Source organism: Staurois parvus, unplaced genomic scaffold (assembly GCF_062004578.1).
Source record: "Staurois parvus isolate SC_StPar_1 unplaced genomic scaffold, SC_StPar_1.0 ptg000249l, whole genome shotgun sequence".
NCBI lineage: Eukaryota > Metazoa > Chordata > Amphibia > Anura > Ranidae > Staurois > Staurois parvus.
This window is the reverse complement of record NW_028318045.1, coordinates 10669258-10691488: the sequence shown is the minus strand read 5'-3', so window position 1 is coordinate 10691488 and position 22231 is coordinate 10669258. Positions and strand designations below refer to the sequence as shown.

General features: G+C 42.5%; 1 protein-coding gene across 1 annotated transcript in view; it reads left to right on the top strand.

Moving 5' to 3' along the window:
* ATXN10 (ataxin 10) overlaps window positions 1-22231 on the top strand; it is a 129242-nt gene that overhangs the window by 35792 nt on the left and 71219 nt on the right. The gene's annotated exons all lie outside the window — the stretch shown is intronic.

Sequence of the window (22231 nt, the reverse complement as noted above, 5' to 3'; positions counted from 1 at the left end):
CTCCAACGACCTCCTAACCGCCAAAGCTAATGGCCACTATTCAGTGCTCCTACTCCTTGACCTCTCTGCGGCCTTTGACACAGTCGACCACCCCCTTCTCCTCAAAAAACTACACTCCCTCGGCCTCAGAGATTCTGCTCTCTCCTGGCTCTCATCCTACCTGTCACAACGCTCTTTCAGCGTTACCTATAATGCCACCACCTCCCTCTCACTGCCCCTCTCTGTTGGGGTCCCTCAAGGCTCTGTCCTCGGGCCCCTTCTCTTCTCCATCTACACCTCCTCCCTTGGCCAACTCATACACTCTCAGGGCTTCAACTACCACCTCTATGCCGACGACACACAAATCTATCTCTCAACCCCCCACCTCACCCCCTCGGTCTCCGCCCGAATCAGACACCTGTTGAGCGACATTTCGGACTGGATGTCGCTCCACTTCCTTAAACTGAACCTCTCCAAAACCGAGTTTCTTGTCTTCCCTCCAGCCTGGACACCACCCCCCATTGACTTCTCCATCATGTCCAACAACGCCACCATCAAACCCGCCCCGCAGGCCAGAATACTTGGTGTCATTTTGGATTCCAACCTATCCTTCCAGCCCCAAGTGCACTCTTTAACAAACTCGTGCAGACTCCACCTCCGCAACATCGCCAAAATCCGCACGTTCCTAACTCCAGAAACCACTAAACAGCTCATCCACTCCCTCATCATATCACGACTCGACTGCAACTCCCTCCTAACTGGCCTGCCTCGCCGCTGGCTATCCCCGCTTCAGTCCATCCTAAATACGGCTGCCAGACTCATTCACCTTTCCAACTGCTCCGTTTCCACCACCCCCCTCTGCCAATCCCTCCACTGGCTTCCGATTGCACAACGGATCAAATTCAAAATCCTAACGCTGACGTACAAAGCTGTCCACCATACTGCCCCGAACTACATCACTGACCTAATATCCAAGTACCGCCCAGCACGCACACTCCGCTCCTCACAAGACCTCCTTCTCTCTAGTTCCCTGGTCTCCTCCTCCCATGCCCGCCTCCAGGATTTCTCCAGGGTGTCACCATCCTCTGGAACTCCCTGCCCCAACCCATCAGATTATCACCTACTCTCCTCTCCTTTAGGCGCACCCTGAAAACCCATCTCTTCAGGGAAGCCTACCCCGCCCCCTGCTAACTTGCCGACCTCCTCCACTCTTCCTACCACTCCATCCCCCACAGCTATCTCCTCCTGTACCACTATCCCGTCCCTTCTAGATTGTAAGCTCGAAAGAGCAGGGCCCTCGATCCCCTCATGTTTTGCATTGTATTGGTATTGTTCTGTCACATGTTCTGTTCCCTTCTGTAATGTACAGCGCTGAGCGAACTATTGGCGCTTTATAAATACTGTATAATAATAATAATTTAGAATTGCCTTACTAACAAAATTGTTTATTAAACAAGTAAAATAGGAATATTGCACAAAACCACAAAAATCTCTTTTAAACACTGTATGTACTTTTTAAATAATTTTTAGTAAATTGTCTTTTTTTTAATAATCATTTTTGTAAACTGTGTCTTTCAAGTCCTTTTTTGTTTCTTCATGGTTTTTAAGCAATTCATCTTTTTCGTCCTCATGTAGATTAAAAATTGTGCATTCACACTATGTACAATTAAATCCCTGGTGTGCATGTTAAGAAACAACTGCATAGTACTTGTGTGTTATGCCCCCAAGTTTGCAGACTGCTCATGTTTTCCGACTTTGCATCTCTCCCAGTGAATGGTTAGGTCAGGTGGTGTTCGGTGACTGCTACAACAAGTGATGAAATTGCTTTTTTCCATCCCCCTGTGGACCGCTTATATTGCGGCCTTGTAATTACCAGAGGAAGTTCAGTATGTACCATAGGACGGAGGATGCTGGGGAGTGCTGTGTGCAGTCGTTGGCAATACATCTAGATCTGTGGTCACAAGCAAGTATATATTGCCGTCTTGGTCCTACTGAGGCGAGCAGCAGCATTATCATTAAAGAGGCAGTGATTTATTAACTATAGAAAATTAAAAACAGCTTTTCACTGTTCCCTGATCCTAATAGTCGTTTCTTTTAACTTTTAGTCTTTCGTTCCTCTTTCAAATACTGTTTAGTTAGGCCGTGTCAGCAGAACAAAGACATTAAAGGACAGCTCCAAAAACAAAACAAAAAAACCTCTTAAAACTGAACTCCAGGCAAACCGCTAACTAGACAGATGAAGTACATGTATAGAAGCTGTTTTACCTACCAAAGGATTTGTATTTTTGTCCATCCGGTCCAGAGATATAAACATCTCTCCCACACAGCGCAGCCCTCTCTGGCAGGTAACCTGGTTTTGATCTGCTGCAGTTCAGTAACACTTAGGACTGTATATTTATTTTTGTTAGGACTTAATTAAAATGTCACAAAGGGAAATGTTAGTTATATTAGTTGCAGCGTGATTCAGTACAGTATTGTGTCACATCACACTACACAGAAAAAGTACTGCACACCGTACTTTTTTCAGCGAACTGCCACGCTTTTTGTCTGTCTAGTGCAGCCTAACCAGTTCAGCTGTTTGCATGTACATAGTTTGTCCAAAGAGTGAAGGGTTAAAGTGGTTGTAAAGACTGAACATTTTTACCTTCATGCATTCTATGCATGAAGGTAAAAAACCTTCTGTGTGCGGCAGTGCCCCCCTGCCCCCTCAATACTTACCTGAGCCTCATCGCGATTCAGCGATGTGAATGGCAGCCTCGGCTGTCCTGGGTCTCTGCTTCCTCATTGGCTGAGACAGCTAGCAGGAGCCACTGTCAATCATAGTCAGTCAGCCAATGAGGAGAGAGGGAGCGGGGCCAAGCCACAGCTCCGTGTGTGAATGGACATATGGAGCAGCAGGTGCCCCCAGAGCGAGCAGCTTGCTGTGGGGGCACCCGACAGGAGGGGCCAGGAGAGCCTGTGGGGGACCCGAGAAGAGGAGTATCCAGGTTTCTTTGTTCAAAACCACAGCACACATCAGGTAAGTATAACATGTTTGTTATTTTCCAAAAAAAATAAACAAAATAAAAAAAAATTAACCTTTAGAATCACTTTAAGCACTAGGAGGAGCCCAGGATGAAACTGGAAGAGATGGTAATTTAAACCCCAGACACATGGGGTGCGACTTGGCATGTGATTTGCATTCCATTTGACTTGCAAATTATATGCCAAGTCGCACCCTATTGTCCGCTATTAGAGTGGTCATATTGATGTGGTTCCGAATTGGTCGGAGCTGCACCTATTTCTAAAATGTGCATGCACTACTTTTTGTGCGATTTACATGGACGTCTGTGTCAGATGTCTTGCAAATCACACTTCAAATCGGCAAGTCACCCGACTTTGAAAACATGCGACTTCACGATTTCAAAATCGGCTTTGACGTAACTGGTCACTTACAATTTCAGAACCGTCATTCTCCAGCTGATATAGCTAGAGAGGCATGCAGATCTCTGCTTGGACAGATGCCTTGAAGGGAAGGGGAGACATTGGGGTCTATCGGATTCATATTGTATCCGTAAAGGGCATCTGTCCCCTGCTTATTGCTATCACATGGGATTTGTTAACCCCATGTGATAGCAATAAAGGTAAATTAAAAAAAAAAGTAAAAAAAATTAAATTAAGATAAAAATCATGAAAAACAACTGTAATACCAGTTGTCTGGTTACACCCACAAATGCAAACACGCTCTCATGTATGCACCACACATGAGGTATCGCTATGAACTTAAAGGAGAGCAATAATTCTAGCTCCAGATTTCTTGGTTAACTCTAAACTGAAGCACTACAAAGGCTTTTAAAGGTTAAGTTCACCTTTTAAAGAAATTAATAAATAAGAATAATTTAAAAGAAATTATAAATACACGTTTTTGAACGTTAAAAAAAAAAATCTTCATTTATTATTTGTTTTCTCAGGAGCCTGCAGAGCATTGCACCTGGATTCTGTGGATCAGGGATGAAATGTCAGGCTACTGCACACTCTTTCTACAGCTCTGTTCCTGTACCTCCGTACAGGCTCTCAGTTTCAGAGCTGCAAGAAGAGTGAATGTACCGCAGTGGCAGGCAGAACTTATAGTTTATTCATTCACAGATCTTTGTGAAAGAATAACGGGGCTGTGTGACTGAAAATTGTGACAGTGGCTGCAGGGGAGAGCAATAACTCCCCCCCATTGTTGGGTACCATTTTTATGCTGGGTGCCTGCAATCTAAAGGCACATTTGGTATCCATTTGTTCAACACAACCCTGTCTTTAGTATTTTAACAAAAATATGCATTTGATAAATGGTTGCAAAAATATTGTGCAATATAAACAAAATTGCTATCACTATCTTTTTATTCTGCAAGGCCTCGACTTTCAGAAAATATATAATGTTCTGTGGGTTTTAAGTAATTGTATGGCAAAAAATTCTGATTTCTACATGTGTGCAAAAAATGGGGAAAAAAAAACAAGCCCTAACAGGTCTTTTTCCTCCACCAGCCTGTAACTGGACACTGAAATAAGAAGTAGGAGACTCAGGATCTCCTCTCTCTGTCACTATGCTTTTTCCTATCAGTATGCTTCTTGCACTACAGTACATCTGACTACTTGTGCTGCATCCTCCTCTCCCACTCTGAGCTCTGCTGAACACAAACTACAAGAGACTGATGCCGATTTCAGGTGCTTACACGTCTTGCATTAAAAAAAGGGATTTTACCTGCTTGTGAAATTTTTTGCCTGAACTACAGCACGGGTATATTAATTGCTTGGTTATATGTCACCTTTAGTGACTGTACATTTGCAAACAGAGTGGTCAGGATCCTCACATAACCCCTTTTTACTTCCAGCAGTTTTTTGTTTGTTTTTTTTAAATAGAGGATAACAGACAGAGATAAAGGGAACCAATCTGTACAGAGTGTACTGTATTTCAAGAAAAGTTTGCAGATAAGAAAAAAAATGATTTTCTTAATTGTACAATGCAGGAATAAGACATATTTGTAGATGACTAGGATGTTCAAAAGCAATGCAATGAGGGGTGGACAACATAGCAGACAACCACCAGAGGGTCCGCAGAACAGGTTCTAAAAACCTTAGATCAAACCGTGAACTGGAGAACGTTACGGCTGAAAACTGCATCAGCAGAACATCCACCTGGTAGAATCTATCAAACGTAAGAGCAGAAGGCTTAGAAAGCTTGGTGCTGGAAAACCCGAAAGGAGTCTATGGATCTGGTGGACTGTGTTGCAACTGGAATGAGGAGAACCCTATCCTTCAAGAAATAGATTTGGACAATGACCTCTCTAATCCACCTAGCAGGAACACTTTGCAAGAACACTCCGGAAAAACTAATAGGCAATCTTGATTGCTTGAAAGAAGCCTAAGCTGAAAGGTAAACACACACTGCACAAACTACATCCAGGAGGTGATGGGAAACCTCCTTGGGGTGTTTTGGAGCAGGGTTGAAGGAGGGCAGAATGATGTCCTGGTTGCAGTGAAGGGATGAAACTACCTTGTAAAGAAAAGACACCCTAAGCCACGGAACAATCTTATCCCTGTGCAGAACCAGGAAAGGTTCCTTGCTTGATAAAGCAGCCAGTTCTGAAACATGCCTGGTGGAAGTTTTAGCAACAAGGAAGGCAACTTTATGTGTGAAGACATTTAGGGGAAAATTCCTCATGGGTTTGAAGGAAGGCCTCTGGAGGGCTGATAGAACCAGGCTGACATCCCAGGGCAGTGCTGGATAAGAATAATGTGATCGACCCCTTGCACAAAAGCCTTCATGAGGTAGTGAAAGGCCATTGAACATGGGAAAAGAATGGCTAAGGCTATGACCTACCTTTTTAAAGGTGCTCAAGGCTAAGTGTTAATCTAGCCCAAACTGGAGAAATGCCAGAATACGTCCCACAGAGTATCGTTTCAGATGACATTTGTGCTACTCGCATTGTGTAAATAGACCTTCCAGGTACAATGGTAATATTGCGGGAAGTGGACTTCTTAGCACGTGAAAGCAAAGGAAAGTCTGAATCCAACAGTCCCATGTGAGACTCTGACTTCAACAACCAGGTTGTCAGTCCCTAATCCCACAGAGTCACAAGAGCATCCAAAGTGAAGGCTCAAGGATCCCTGTTGTAAAATATGGGTGCCAACTGATTCACATCCAGCATCCCCCATCTGTGTAACAGGAAAAAAAACGATGGAGAGACCACACTCACAGATTCATTTCCAGGCGGCTAAGAAAATTCTCCTGATATTGTGGACAGTGCTGGAATGTGTTTTTCACCCAGGATAGAGTCAAATCTCTTTGAGCTGTGTGACTTGGTGATGGTTGATGTAGGCAGCCGCCATGACATTTTCTGACTGGACCCTCGCTGGGAACCCTGAAATCCAGGATGTTGATCTGGATCCTGGATTCCATTTGCAATTAGGTTTCTTGGGCCATCAACTTAATTCAGTGGGAGAAAGGACTGACCCAACTCCAGTGTCTGGATTGGAGTTTCACCATGTCAAGGAAAGTATAGCACTGGGAGACAGGTGCATGGATTGGTTCAGAGATCAGCTCTGCTTTTCCCATCCTGTCAGAATGGTGAGTTGCAGTTGTCTGGCGTGAAACTAAAGTTCTTGTTCAGCTCTACTTCCTCCTTCAGGAGCTGTCTCTTTTTCTAATTTTTGCAACTGGCCTCCTGATCTCTCTGCTTGATTACACGCAGAAGTGCCTACAGTTTGCATTCAGGATCAATATTGCGCGAGACTTTTGGCTCCTTCTGGAGATGTGGATATTCTAGGAGGCTGCTTATTTTTCTAGACTTCTAGTTCTTGCTGGTTGTTCCTCCAGGCAGGTGGTGCTGTGGTTGGGATTCGAACAAACAACCCTAGTATTTCAAGACGGAAGTGTTAACCATTTAGCCATTGTACTGACCATCACGTAACTGTTGTATCTTGTAATGTGCGATGGTCAGCACAATGGCTAAATGGTTAGCACTTCCGCCTGCCAATACTAGGGTTGTTGGTTCGAATACCAACCACAACCCTGCCTGGAGTTTACATGTTCTGTGTGGGTTTCCTTCAGGTGCTCTTGCTTCCTGCCATACTCCAAAGACATGCTGGTAGGTTAAATGGCCCTGTCTAAATTGGCCCTAGTATGTGTATGGATGAATGTAAGTTAGGGACTTTAGATTATACGCCCCTTGAGGGTTAGGGACTGATGTGAATGTACAGTATATATGTAAAGCGCTGCATAAATTAACCACGCTATATAAGTATCTGTAATAATATAAATAATAATGGTCAGCAGAAGGAATGAGAGCTGTGGAAGACCCAGGATATTGACACTAGTGAAAGTGACAGATTGCCAGCAGACCTTGGAAGATCTTTTCTCAGAATCTGAGCAGAGTTCAATGGGAAAAGGTAAATATACAAGGGCCATTCGAGTCAAACTTGGACTTTTGAGTTTATATAATAAAAGAACAAATTTCAAGGAGTGGAATCTACATTTATTCTCCGTCGTTCTCCCCTGCTACATTTATACACTTATCCCAGCGTTTAATGCATGGAAAACTTCAGCATAGAAAGATTTGTTAGTATGCCTGAACCATCCTAGGAAAGCCTGCTTCATTTCTTCATTGTGTTCACCGTTCCCACAGAAAGATTAGTTTCTTGTGCAATTTCATGACAGGTTATGCGTCCGTTATCCAGGATCAGGCCCTCCACGCTCTGAATGTTCACAGGAATGATTGCTGTGGGCTGGGACCACCACAGGCAGAATCATCACTGACAGACATACGGCCATCTTTGAAATGTTTATACCATTCAAATGTCTTACTGCGGCTGAGCATTTCATCGCTGTACTGTGCTTGAAGTCTTCTATAGATATTGGCAAGTTTTAAGCCTTTGTTCACAAGAAACTTCATCACCACACACTCTTCCATTCAAGCACTAACACTGTTGTCTGCCATACTGATTAAGTTTCTCTGGACTGGCCCGAGACATGTTCGCCGCCTATCAGTAATAGAACACACTTGCCACTTACTATTGCATGTAGAAGTGTCACGCTAGCATCCCTTTTTATACTTTGTGTATTTTATCTTTTACAGGTATGCCTTCTCCCAGACATTTTTCTACAGTGGCTGAGTCACTTTAATCCTGAACACTAGGCACAGAAACGTTTATTTATATATACAGTTAGGTCCATATATATTTGGATACAGGCTAATTTTCATACTTTTGGCTCTGTATGCCACCAGAATAAGCTAAAACGAAACAATCCAAATTAATTTGAAGTGCAGACTTTCAGCTTTAATTTAAGGGGTGGAACATAAATATCAACTACAAATTTTAGGAACCGCAACATTTTTTTTTTATACACAGTCCCTCTATTTTCAGGGGCTCAAATGTAATTGGGCAAATGAATAAAAAATAAAATGTTCATTTTTAATATTTTGTTGAGAATCCTTTACTGGCAATGACTGCCTGAAGTCTGGAACCCATGGACATTACCAAAGACTGGGTTTCCTCCTTTCTGATGCTTTGCCAGGCTCTAACTGCAGCTGTATTCAGTTGTTCTTTGTTTGTGGGTCTTTCTGCCTTTTAGTTTTGCCTTCAACAAGTGAAATGCATGCTCAATTGGGTTGAGATCAGGTGATTGACTCGGCCATTGCACAATATTCCACGTTTTTTCCTTCAAAAGCTCCTGGGTTGCTTTTGCAGTGTGTTTTGGATCATTGTCCATCTGTACTGTGAAGCACCATCCAATCAACTTTGCTGCATTTGGCTGAATCTGGGCTGGGAGTATATCTTTAAACACTGCAGAATTCATCTGGCTGCTTCTGTCTTCTGTCACATCATCAATAAACACCAATGACCCAGTGCCACTGGAAGTGATGCATGCCCATGCCATCACACTACCTCCACCATGTTTTACAGATGACATTGTGTGCTTTCGATCATGAGATGTTCCAAGCCCTCTCCACATTTTTTTTTTCCTTCCCATCATTCTGGAACAGATTAAACTTAGTTTCATCCGTCCAAAGAATGCTTTCCCAGAACTGGTCTGGCTTTTTTAGTTGTTTTTTGGCAAAGTCTAATCTGGCTTTTCTATTCTTCAAGCTTATGAATGGTTTGCACCTGGTGGTGAACCCTGTGTATTTGCTTTCGTGAAGCCTTCTCTTGATTGTAGACTTTGACAATGATACGCCCACCTCCTGGAGAGTGTTCTTCACTTGTCTGGATGTTGTGACTGGGTTTTTCTTTACAATAGAGAGGATCCTGTGATCATCCACCATTGTCTTCCGTGGAAGTCCATGCCTTTTTTATGTTGCTGAGCTCACCAGTGTGTTTTTCTTTCCTCAGAATGTACCAAGCAGTTGATTTGGCCACTCTCAATGTTGCTGCTATCTCTATGATGGATTTGTTTAGTTTTTTAAAGCCTTACAATGGCCTGTTTCACTTGCATGGACAGCTCCTTTGAACGCATGATGTAGGTTCACAGCAATAGATTCCAAATGCAAATACCACACTTAGAATCATCTTCTGACCTTTTACCTGCTTAATTGATGAAGAAATAACGAAGAAGTAGCCCACACCTGGCCGTGAAACAGCTTTTGATTCAATTGTCAATTACTTTTGGTCCCTTGAAAAAGGGGGGATGGCTACTCTTAAGAGCTGGAATTCCTAAAGCCTTCCTCCAATTTGGATGTACATACCCTCAAAGTAAACCTGAGAGTGTGCACTTTCAGCCCATATCCATTATATAACTATAGATTGCATATGTTTTGGTAAATACCTGAAAAAATCTAAAATTTTGCTTGTGTCAAAATATATATGGACCTGACTGTATATTCTTCAATAGTCACAAATTGTATAAATCCATATTGTGTGCATTATGTGCCTTCATAAACCCAGGTATTACCTTGTAAAAGCAAAGGCGAGATCATCACAGTTTTGCACATAGCCTGTGCAGAAAGCAGAGCTATTGAAAAGTACCCAGCAGCACCTCCCCCTACAGGCTGACTGCAGAAAATTACAGGAGGGGTGGATACATGACCAGTTACCCTGCACAAGGAGACAGAAGAGCACTGACCTGTTTTTATTACAGTACACAAAGGACACTAAGATACACTTATGAGTATTTTGTATTTAGACAATATTTAACTCCTTTTTCCGCTACAAAGGCATATATGTTTTGAAGGTGACTTTTTATTTCATTTAATACCGTATAAGCCCAAACTATTAGCAAAGAGTGCAAGAAAATTGTGACCTTCAAGACTCAGCCAAGTGAAATGTATCTGCTGTGAAATGATGACTTTGCGGGTTTTTAGCTCCATTCAAACTAGTTGTACTCCTGTTGAACTCACAATAGTTGATGTAAACTGGCGCTACTTCTAAAGGCTTAAGCCCCAAACTCAGCAACTTCTAAAGGCTTAATCCACGTGATCCAGTTTAGCCTGCACAGTGGACATACTCCTGGTCTAATTTATCACAGGCCTCCGCTTTGCTTTACCAGTTTGCCAAGAGGGCAACAAGTTGAATTTCAGTCCCTTAAATCCATTTTCATATCGAAATGCGTCCACAATCAATTTCATGTCCATTTCTCGTTTTCTTTCATGAAATACTTACTTTTTTTTTCTTTAACTTTAGAATTGCTGTACAAGGAGCCAGGTCAGCTCCACTGTTTTAGAAGACAAGGCTATAATTACTCTGTCAAAAGACTATTTATATTATTTTTTTAAGGAACAAAAATTATGGGAGTGTGACAAATATATTATACTCATCAAAATTTAATATAAGTCTAACCATTTTTTTACTGTTGTTTATTCTTTTGAATTATTGATGTTGTTTTTGGCTTTCCAAATTGACTTGGATATTTTACCTTTTCTACTAGCTCAGAAAATAAAGAAATAAGGTTTTTTTTTTCCCCTTCTATGTTTAAAGCCATGCTCCATTCAAGTGTGAAAAGGTTTTATTTAAAGTTGAACTTCAGCCTTACACAGTTGTACAGGATTCTCTTCTGTACTTTGTTTTAGAAGCAGTAGTAAGTCAGAGCCTCCCTGATTTCCTGGGTGATGGATTTCCAGCATCATTTAGCTCATTTCTCCCCAACCTGAAGCAGGGTGCAGTGATATTTTCAGAAAGCTATGGACAGCATCCTGACAACCCCCTCCAACCAGCTATGATCTTTATAAGTAAACAGAAAACAAAACCACTTTCAAGAAGACCTTGCCCTGCAAGATTCCCTGGTACCCCACTATAAGCCTTTGTGCGATAGGTGAAGCAAGCTTGTCACCCAATCTGCTTCCTAAATTACCAGCTTAAGACATAGAACATAGATCTGTCATGTTTGAGCACCCTGACATTAGGATTAGCTGGGCCTGTATGTCATTAGGTTATGGATCATAGCAGCACTGGAGGAAAGAACATTTGACTGTACAAGTATCATTGAATGTCACATGGAAAAACCACCATCCGTATTTCAGCCTCAGCACGGCATATTGCTAAGGGAAGGGTTGCATTTAGTTCTCAGCAACCCCATTTCAAAGTATAGATAACTGTAAGCTCATGGGGAATGGAAAGGGTCAGGTGAAAAAAAGCAAAAAACACAAGGGTTTTTTAGGCAGAATGTTTCTGCACTGGTTCCAGGAACCGAAGGGAAGTATAATGCAAATAGTTTTCTTTATCATTCCTTAGGAGACACGAGTTTCATTATGAGACAAGAGGATTATACTGCTGCCAAATGGAGATTAGGTGGACAATAGCAAGAAAGCTGTTACTCCGCCAGATATAACCCCTTCCATTCCCATCAAGTTTCAGTATTTTGCTAGTGTCCTAGGAGAATGGAGGTGTTTTGTCTCAGAGAGAAGCAAAACCCTTTATATAAGACATCCTCTACATCTATCAATATCCACTTCTTCTGTAATCCAGATTTTTCAGTTACCGCAAAACCAGAGTTAGTTTTTTCAGTTTTACGGATTGTCTGATCTTGGACCCCCCATGCCAAAAATGTGGGGCTGGCCTTAATGTGGTTCTAGGGCACTTCACTCTGTGCTGTGGGTGCTCTCCAAGACAGATGGCGTACCATGTTAGCAACAGAGCACTTTACAGGTCCAGGGCTTTTGTGCAACCATGTCCCTGAATACTCCCATTGGAGTATGCTTACTATCCTGCCTGGCACTTTCCAGCTTGACTACAATGTGGGATATACAGGGTGTCACAAAAGCTTGATGGGAGTTGAAGGGATTATATCTGGCCGAAAAACAGGTTTGGTGCTAGTTTCCAATCTCCTGTAGGCAGGATATAAACCCTATTCTCTCTCTCTCCCCCCCCCCCCTTCTTATCTGGAGATCTTTGCACCTGGAGTTGTTCTTTAAGAAAACTGCTTATTCCCTCCTGACATGAAAAAGGTGATGAGCAAGAAAGCCACAAACCCACTCATGCTGGGATTTAATAGTCAGGTTTAGGAAAAGAATCCCCTAATATGTGGAGTGGAAATTTTACAATGATTTCCAGCTTGGGATGGCCAGACTGCACACATAGAATGTTTGTCCATCCCTCTGGCTTTTATAATGCTTTAAAAATAGAATTTTTAGGTCTCCAAAAAGAATCCTGTGGATGCAGACAAAATATTTACCAAATCCTAAACAACGGAGAGGCTTCAATGCAGATTTTTTTTAAAGATAGATGTTGAAATAAAAATTCAAGCCTTTCAGCTTAGTAAACCTGTTACAAACATAGGAGATTCAAACTAAGCATTTGAGGAAGAAAAATGCATAGCCGAAGTTTACATAAAGTGAAATGTCAAAACAGTCATTAGATCGAGAGGTATAGGCAGCTGAATTTACAGTATATGTACACCTTAGGCCCCATGTACACGGGACACTTCTGAACGATGGAAACTGATTGCTGGAAAACGTAGGTTAAAAAAATGTCAGTTTAGCTGCATTTGCATAACGCGTTTATGCGCGTTTATTGGCATTTAGAAGCGTTTTTTAAGATAAGCTCAGGAAAACCTCCCAAATGCCCAGAATGCACTGAAAAGTGGTAAATTTATTAACTGTTTCAGACTGTTTCAGAGAAATGCAGAGAGTAGAAGCAGAGAGAGCAGTACGTGTTGAGATTAGCTTAGGTGAGAGTTACTCATTAACATTTCTTTTGTTTCCAAGGGTGGGAAAGGCGCCTGGCGGAGTAAGGTATTAAGGCCACCTGGCAGGGGGGCTGCATGAGGAATTTGAGGTGTGAATGATCATTAACATATCTTTTGTTTCCAAGGGTGGGAGAGGTCTGAGGTGTGAATTGGTCATTACGGTGTGAACATCCTGTGTTCAGTGTTTTGTCCATTTGAGTACCTTGAAAATAAAAAAGGCTCTAGACAGCATCAAGAACTGGAAGAGTTAAAAAAAAAAAAATTCAAACACTTATAAACACGATTTTCTGCGTTTTACATAAGTTTTGCGCTTGAAAAGCTGATTAAATCGACTGCTGAACGCAAGTTTTCTGCGTTCAAAAAAACGAATGTAAACTCAAATCCTGTAAACGACTGTAAACAACGATGTGTACATGGACACATAGGAAAACATTAGGGAGAATTCAGGGGCTGCTGAAAAAAATGCTGAACAGCTCCTAAACGTGAGTTTATCAGCTGCAGTGTACATGAGCCCTTACTTTTCCTGTAATGCTAAGGGATCTATTTCATTGCAGTGTGCTGTAAACCTTACACTGAAAGCTTACGTTAGCATTTATGCCTACCACCTGCTGTGCTAAATGCATAGCCACTGGTGTGTGCTCAGGGTAAACAGTGTCCTGCATTGTGTATCCCCAGCCCAGGTTTCATATAAGGAGGTACTTTTATTGTGCTGGAGGAAGCAATCAACGGGCTACAAGTAAGGTAACGTCTCCACCGTGCTAGTGGCAAAATCTGCGATAGAGTCCCTCTATCATGGTTGTTGATGGGAGTTGATGGGAAATAGGTTATGTGTCTGTTTGGGCAGAGCCACACACAGCCATGCTGAAATTAAACAGTGACCTGGAGCAAGAAGCACCCTACGGTTTTGGTTTAGGATGCTGGTGTATGTGACCGTGCTTCATGGTGCACCCTGATTATGGGTGTAAGATGAAACTGCTTCTAAAAAGTGAACTATGCCTTTAAGTCGTTCTCTTTAGTCAAGAAGTGAACACTACCCTACTGATTGGATAATAAAGGAGCAACAGCATATTGATAATCCCTCTGTTTTCCCCTTCTGTTAGTATGTTGACAATGTTAGACTGACATAATTTTGCAAAGAAATAGAACCCTGGTTGGTTCAGTCTGCTTCCCATTTCTCTCCAGTTTGAGTGTTACTGTGCAGGAAACTAATATAAAGGCTGATTCAGGTAGTTCTTTGGTAGTTCTATTTAATGTTTTTAAAAATAATTCAACACTGGAGTATTATTCTCTAATTTTGCCGGTAGTTCAGCTTTAGATGCAACTTTTTTAATGTGTGAAGTGCACACCATAATTTGTAATCAACATTTCCCTTTTTATTCTGTTCATGGATAAGTTTTTGAGTCTGTGTCCAGAAAGTTCACTGAGAAGTGATGTATCAGTAATTCTTCCAGCACGTGGGTGGAAAACCACACATTGATCTGAAATCTCTAACATGCTGTCAAGGTATGGAAACCTCTCCATCTATTTATACATGTTGTAAAACTGAGGATTAGCCCAGCTACGGCTGTAATTTTCCTTTATGAGGCGTGATGGACAGCACAGTGGCTTCCTGTAATTGGTGGTGTGGGTGGGATTAGTACAATTGATGGGTTCGCCATGCGGAAATCCTTCCCAACTCCTCCAGAGTTCCATGCTGTGGGTCAATCGTACATCAATCTCAAGATTTTCCTAGTGAGTGGCAGCAACATTGATAACTGTTTTTCTTGGTGAATGGGCTGTATGCTTGTTGTAGACAAATACTAGGACAAAGAGGAGTTAGTGATTCTAAAGGCTTGTTTTTTGTTTTTTTTTTAAGAAAAAATAACAAACATGTCTATGTGACGGGCGCGGCCCCCATGGACCCCAGCCCTTCTCACCAAACTCGTGACCGAAGGACTAGCCAATCCAACACCGCGATGTCACGTGCGTAACAATGCCACGCCCAGCTGCACCCTGCACAACGATTTTCCAGCTAATTGGACCACAATCTATGTACCGGCAGCCTGTGCGATTGTTACTGGGTCAGGTTAATTACGCAATTAACCCTTCACACTGCCACCACCTCCTTTTTATACAGAGAAAGAGGAAACTCAGCAATACACTAGGATGATTGGTTAATCGACAGTATACCGCTATCTCCACAGACCGGTTATACAGAGGGTTAAACACTCATAGTAACGTTCTTCAGCGGCAGGGACTCGTAAGTTACATTCAGGAGCTATAGAAACAGTTCAACACTTTTAGAAAGTAAGATTTATTACCAAAAGGTCGAAAGGGTGCAGTAAAAATATTTACAGAAAGAAGTTGTAACCAATATAAATATACAGAGCACAACAGCACAGCAAACAGATAACAGAAGTTTAGGTAAATAAGTACTTGCCAAATAAATGCCTGGGGTTAAGCAGTTTCAAGTCTGATGAGCTAAAAAGGGATTTCTGGTCTCGCACTCGGTTTCATTGTTGCAGCGAGATTCTCCTTTGCTTTCTGTCCGATAGATGTTATATCACAGACGGTCCTCACTTCTCTGACTAGACACAAAACATGACAGCTTCTTTTTCTACACAAAATCAACTGGTATCTTCCTATCACGGACAAGCCAATATCTTATTTGGCAAAAGAATTGTCAGGCAGGGCTCCGCATCATACGCTGCTTGCATTCCTGAGGGAGGTGGAATGAGGGGATAACGTCTGCTCTAGTACCAACATGCCGAAGTTTGGGGTAAAATGGAGAACCGCACTTCTCCCTGTGAGCAGGATTGTGACAGTCTATACTTACCTGCTGTGTGCAGTGGTTATGCACAGAGAAGCCTGGATCCTCCTCTTCTCTGGTCCCTGCAAACTATCCTGGCTCCGCCCCTTCAGCAAGCAGCTTGCTATGGGGTCCCTGCTTCTCCGTATGTCCATTCACACACGGAGCCGTGGCTCAGCCCGCCCCCTCTCCCTTCTCATTCGCTCACTGGCTGTGATTGACAGCAGTGGGAGCCAATGGCTGCTACTTCTATCTCAGCCAATGAGGAGAGGGAGTCCCGGGATAGATGAGACTCCAGTGCACATGGCTGGATTAAGAGGGGGCTTAGGTGAGTATTAGGGGGGCTGGGGGTGATGCGCACTGAAGGAATGCTTATAGGATGCATGAAGTAAAAAAAACCTTGAGCCTTTAGAACCACTTTAAAATGGGAAAAATCATAATAATGAGTCTGATTACTGTGGTTTTCAGCCATCAAAGACCCCTTAAAATTTTTCCCAATTGGTGCACAGTGGTGGCATTCATTTTAAAAGACACCCCCCACATGCTTCCATTGCAGCACACTACTGTGCATTGTGATAAAAAAATGCTACAGGTATGATTTTAGGCCCATTGTGGTATCATATGAATGACATCCATTAAAGGAGAAGTGTGCAAATGGGAAGAAAAAAAAATAAACATTCATACTCACTTCCATGCCTAAGCATTGGTCTGATGCTGCTTCTGTCCCAATGCTGGCTCTGGTTTTGCACAGAACTGAGCGATCACATGACCCCTGATCAATCTTGGTCTGCTCTGAGCATAGAATGATGACAGTCACCGTTCTCTGCTCTGCCCCCTCCAGTAATCACTGGAGTAAAGGCATGAAGAGAGGGCGAGAGTGGCTGGCTCGGGCTCTGAGTAGTGCACAGAGAGCCAGAGCCAGCTGTTAATCAGGCATCTGGGTGGATCCAAAAAATATGGGCTAAAACCTGCTGTCAGTTTTGATTCTGGATCATAGAGCATAAGTACACTCCTGTGACCCACAAGAGAAGCATGGCCAAAAAACACAGAAGAAATGCTTAGGATGCATAAAGGTAAAAAATCTTGAACCTTTAGAACCACTTTAAAACAGGGGAATAAATCATCATAATGAGTCTGATTACTGTAGTTTTCAGCTTTTTTACACAAAACACATTAATGCAAGTTGTGACTTGCATAGGGCTATACACAGCCCCCTCATGACAATGCTGCTTGCAGTACTGACATTAAGATGCAGACTCATTCAAGGGCAGGTATTGCTGTAAATGGTCTGTTTATTTCGGATCAAAATAGACAATAATAAAGGAAAACAAAAACACAGAAATGTCCATTCAAAAATAAAATGTTCTATTGATGCAGACATTTTTGGGTACCCAATAAAATAAGTTAGTTTGGAGTTTGTGATGCTCTCTATTGGCTAACTTCAGTTATTAAAAAAGCAAGTACTAGCTTAATTTGTCACCCCATCTAACTAATCGCTGATTTGAAAATAAAACTCTCCAAATGCCCATTTTACTTAACCAAAGCTATTTGTGGAAGCAGCACTTCCAGTGGCTGGGTACTCTTATAGGCTCCAGAGGCAGAAGAACTCATGGGGGTAGTAAGGGGACCAGTGTCCAAGAAGATATTGAGCAAGGAAAAAATGTCTGGTCCATTTTAGGTCTGCTGATATAGGAGACTGTGACTTTGATCCATTACACTGCAGGATGGCTTAGGAAGAGATATGTCTGAGGAATAGGGTAATTGATGCACAATGCACTGTTAAAATTAAATTTTTCCTGGAGTTGGGCTTTAAAGCTGAACTTTGAGATAAGCACATTTTTGTCTGAATACATTTGTCATGTGTATTCTTCCTAGAATCTTGGTGTGCTTTGTGTATTTCTTCCAGATCTGTGCAGTAATCCATTGTGAAACTTTTACCTCTGTGCAGGAGCTTCCTGTAATAAAGACCGGTCATTGCTGCCCCTTGTTTGAAGTGACTGGACTTGTCTCTGCCCCCTTCTTTAGTTTACTGCCGGTAGCCGGTACTGGGTGGAGCTTTTGGCCCCCCCCCCGCCCCCACAGCTCTGCTCTGCATAAGCTACGTACAGCATGGGTAAAACTTGGGTTTCCAAAGGGATTTGGTGCACCCAAAGTGCATTAACCGCCTCCCGCCCGCCATATAAGGAAATGACGGGCGCAAGGCGGTTCTCTCATTCTGGGAGGATGTCATATGACATCCTCCCACTCTGCCTGCACGTGGGCGTTCCCGGGAGCATGCAGCACGGTGATTGGTGGTGCGCTGTTTCCCTGGGACACAGCGAATCACCGATCAACGGAAAGAGCCGAAGACATCGGCTCTGTCATGTGATCAACTGTGTCCAATCACAGCTGATCGCATGTAAATAAGGAAATGCCGGTTATCGGCATTTCTCTCCTCTCGAGCTGTCACGCTGACTGCTCATGAGGAGAGGAGAGCCGTAATCGGCATTACTCAGAGGGGACATGTACACTGATCATCAGGACACTGATGATCAGTGTGCCATGATGATCAATGCCACCTGTCAGTACCACATCTGTGCCACATATCAGTGCCCATCTGAGCTGCCTGTCAGTGCTGCCCATCAGTGCCACCTACCAGTGCCTCCTCATCTGTGCAACCTATCCGTGCCCATCACTGCAGCCTCGTTAGCGCACATCCGTGAAGGAGAAAAATCACTTATTTACAAAATATTATAACAGAAACTAAGTTTTTTTGTTTTTTTTCAAAATTTTCAGTTGATTTTGGTTTGTTTAGCAGAAAATAAAAACCCAGAGGTGATTAAATACCACCAAAAGAAAGCTCTACCTGTCTAAAAAAAAAAGATAAAAATTTCATATGGGTACAGTGTTGCATGACCGCGCAATTGTCATTCAAAGCGTGACAGCGCTGAAAGCTGAAAATTGTCCTGGGCAGGAAGGGGTATAAGTGCCCGGTAGGCAAGTGGTTAATATTCTTTTGAGGCTAATGAGGTATGTATGATAGTTTTTGTGCCCGGAATTCAGCGTTCTATGAAAAATTTTTATTATGAATTGGATTGTTCTACCAAAGTAGTAGAGTCTTGTACTGTTTTGGCCATTAATTAAAGTGTTACTAAACCCAGGACCCTGCATTCACTATATCTGGTCTCCCACAGTACACCTTTTAATCATCAGTTAGAGCAGTCTTGTGACTTCTATCAGTGTTCAGCAGAGCAAAGCTTGTAAAGCTTGTTGGAGTTTTCTTTCTGCTCTAGGAGGATGCAAAACCCCTAACCTCTGTCTGGACAGTGCTGATTGGCCCTGTGCTGATCACATGCACTCTCTCCCAAGAAACAAAACAAAAAAAAAAACCTCTTTAGCAATACACACAAAACTGAGCATGTGCAGAATGGCTGCGGGTCAGTCTGTCTTATCAGGAGATAAGACGTGGGAATTTGAGCAGAAGAAGGGGCAGATCAAATGGCTTTTTTACACAATGCAGAGGATTAACCGCTTAGGTTCTACAGTGAGTATAACAAGCATGCTTTACTGCGTATACAGACTGATTTTACTGTTGTGGGTTTAGTAACACTTTTTAACGTGAGAAGTTTTGAGTGTAGATCCTAGCTGAACTTTTAGTTTGTAGCTGTTAAATATATTCCAGGTACAATGAAATAAAAGGTGTGCAAAGTCTTAAAGTGGTTGTGAAGGCTGAAGGTTTTTTACCTTAAGGTAAAAAAAAAAACACTGAGCCTGATTCAGTGTTGTGCACAAGAGTGACTGCTGTCCCAGCTCTCTGCCCTCTCATTGCCTGATAGACGGCAATGGGAGCCATTGGCTCCCACTGCTGTGAATCACAACCATTGAGGAGGGAATGGGGCAAAGCCCCGCTTTCTGTCTATTGACACAGCCAATAGGGCTCAGGAGGGAGCCGACAAAAGTACCCCCTCTAGCAAGCATCTTGCTAGGGGAGTACTCAAAGGGGGTAGGAGCCAGGAGCAATGGTAGGGGACGCGAGAAGAGGGAGATCAGGGCTGCTCTGTGCAAAACCATTGCACAAATACAGGTAAGTATAACATGTTATCTAAAAAAAAAAGGAGCCTTTATTATCACTTTAATGCTTTTTTTTTTTCCTTTAGATTGCAGTTCTTTTGAGTATAAAAGCCAGCCGTCTGTCAGCATGCTGCAGAGAAGGACACTTGCTCTCTTTTTGGAAGCAGTGGTCATCCGTGTCTCCTGCTCTGACCTCTAGTTCTGAAATCTTCAACGTGTATGCTCCCTGCTGATTCTATCTTTGTCTCAGCAGGGGAGCTTCTTGACCTCTGTAGAAAGACCACTGCTTCCACACAGAGCAAGGGATCTTTTCTGCGGGAGACAGGCTTGTTTACTCAAGACTGACTGCTTTGTAATAGAAACAATAAATGTGTGACTTTGCATACCTTTTTATAGTGTTGCACCTGGAATAGATTTGGCTGTTTTTAAAAGAACAAATTAAATGCTACTTGCTTGGCTATCATGCTAGTCTATTGGCTTCAGTACTTTTTGGGCTAGTGACCCAGGACAGGCATGCAGATCCAAGAGTTCAGACTTTGCTCCAGGTTCACTTGTTCAAAACCCTGGTCCAGTGACTCTACTAAAGCCATTGGATCAGCATGTCATGCTATTAACATTTTTCTTAAGGTCCTCACAAGTGGCAGCCCACCATTTTCTTTCAGGATCGGACGGTCAAATGCTTTGTTCCAGAGCCAGAAATAAAACACCACAAATGGATCTTTGTGTACAGCAAACTGCATGTCAAATCATGTGCATCATTGTTGGTGTGAAATTCAATCTGTTGGGGAAGCGGGGCACGTTATTTTAATTTCAAATACAAGAAAATAAAAACTGTGTGTGGTAGAAGCACCTAATTTTATCCTGCTGGTAAACCATGACCAAAATTATAGGATGGCAGCAGAAAAAAAAAAAAGAGTATGTATTTATTGGACAATAATCCCATTAAAGACAGATTATACGCTTCAATGTAATTACAATGAAACAAAACAAAGTACTGAACCTCAGGTCTCCCAATGCTTCAGAGTGGCTGAAGTATTTCTCATCCAGGAGAAGATGACCTACAGTAGTGCTGCCAATACATTTTTGGCATGTAACTGAGTGCCATAGCCCAAGGTACCCCGAGCTGAACTTCAACCTTCCCTTCAGTCTTGTACCGGTGTACGGGCTCCTCTCTGTACTGAAAATGCTTACTCTGGTTTCACTGCACACTGTGCGCTTCTCGCAGTGTGCGTCAGAAGCTACAGACAGTCAATCAGGGCTTGTTGAATTTCCTGGTTGGAGAACATCCAGCTTCACCTATCTCTTTCCTCCCCAGCCTGACTGTACCTCTACCATGTTCTTTCATTCGATTTCAGTTCTTTCAGTCATGGAGACTCAGTATCATATGTGAGTGTTACATGGTCTGCATAAAAAAACACCCATCCAGATGACATCCACCTATCAAGGCAGTTTGAAATTTGCAGAACCCCTCCCAAGAGTCAGCCCACTGCTTACACCAGGTCTGAGTGCTTTTGTCAGCAGTACTTAGGCAGGCAGGCAATGCTGTGCTGTTTTCAGGGAGTTATTTACAGCGCCTTGCAGGTCCCTTTCACCAGCCATGATCTGCCTGGATTGAATAGATAAGTATAGAGACCCAGTGATGAAATCACTGGGGGTCTAAGGTAAGGTATGCAAAAAAAAAAGCATAGTAAGGTTTTATTTAAAGTATAAATTTTAGTTTTATTTAAAGTATAACCCTATTTGTCCTGTTTTTGCCATCATCATTGAAAGTGAAAATAAAAGTAAATGCCAAATTTTGGGCTGTTCACAGAAAAGTATTAGAGGGGATATCTTCCAGTGGGAACACTAGTTCTGGTGACCTACGGGTCCCTAAAGAATTTTTAATTTGTAGGGATTTCCTTTCACTTCCTGTTTGGCTATGGGACAGGAAGTGAAGGGAAATCTCTGCAATGGGGCAGATATAGCAAGAAAAAAAAAAAATCTTATCAGGCGTTATAACCCTTCTCACTCTATCCATAATGAAAAAATGTGCCTATAGTTCCACTTTAAAAATATCAATAGCATGTTGATGAGGGGGAAAAGTTGGAACCAGGGAAAGCAAACTATAGGCTGATGAAACTTTAGCTTTAAAGCTAAACTCCAGTCCGCTCTTTAAAAAAAAAATCAAGTGGTTGTTTAATGCTCACCTAATCTGGGGGGATTTGCATTGTAATACACAGAAATTCTTACCTTGTTTCTTACCCAGCAGCCGATTCTCCTCTGTGGCCCAT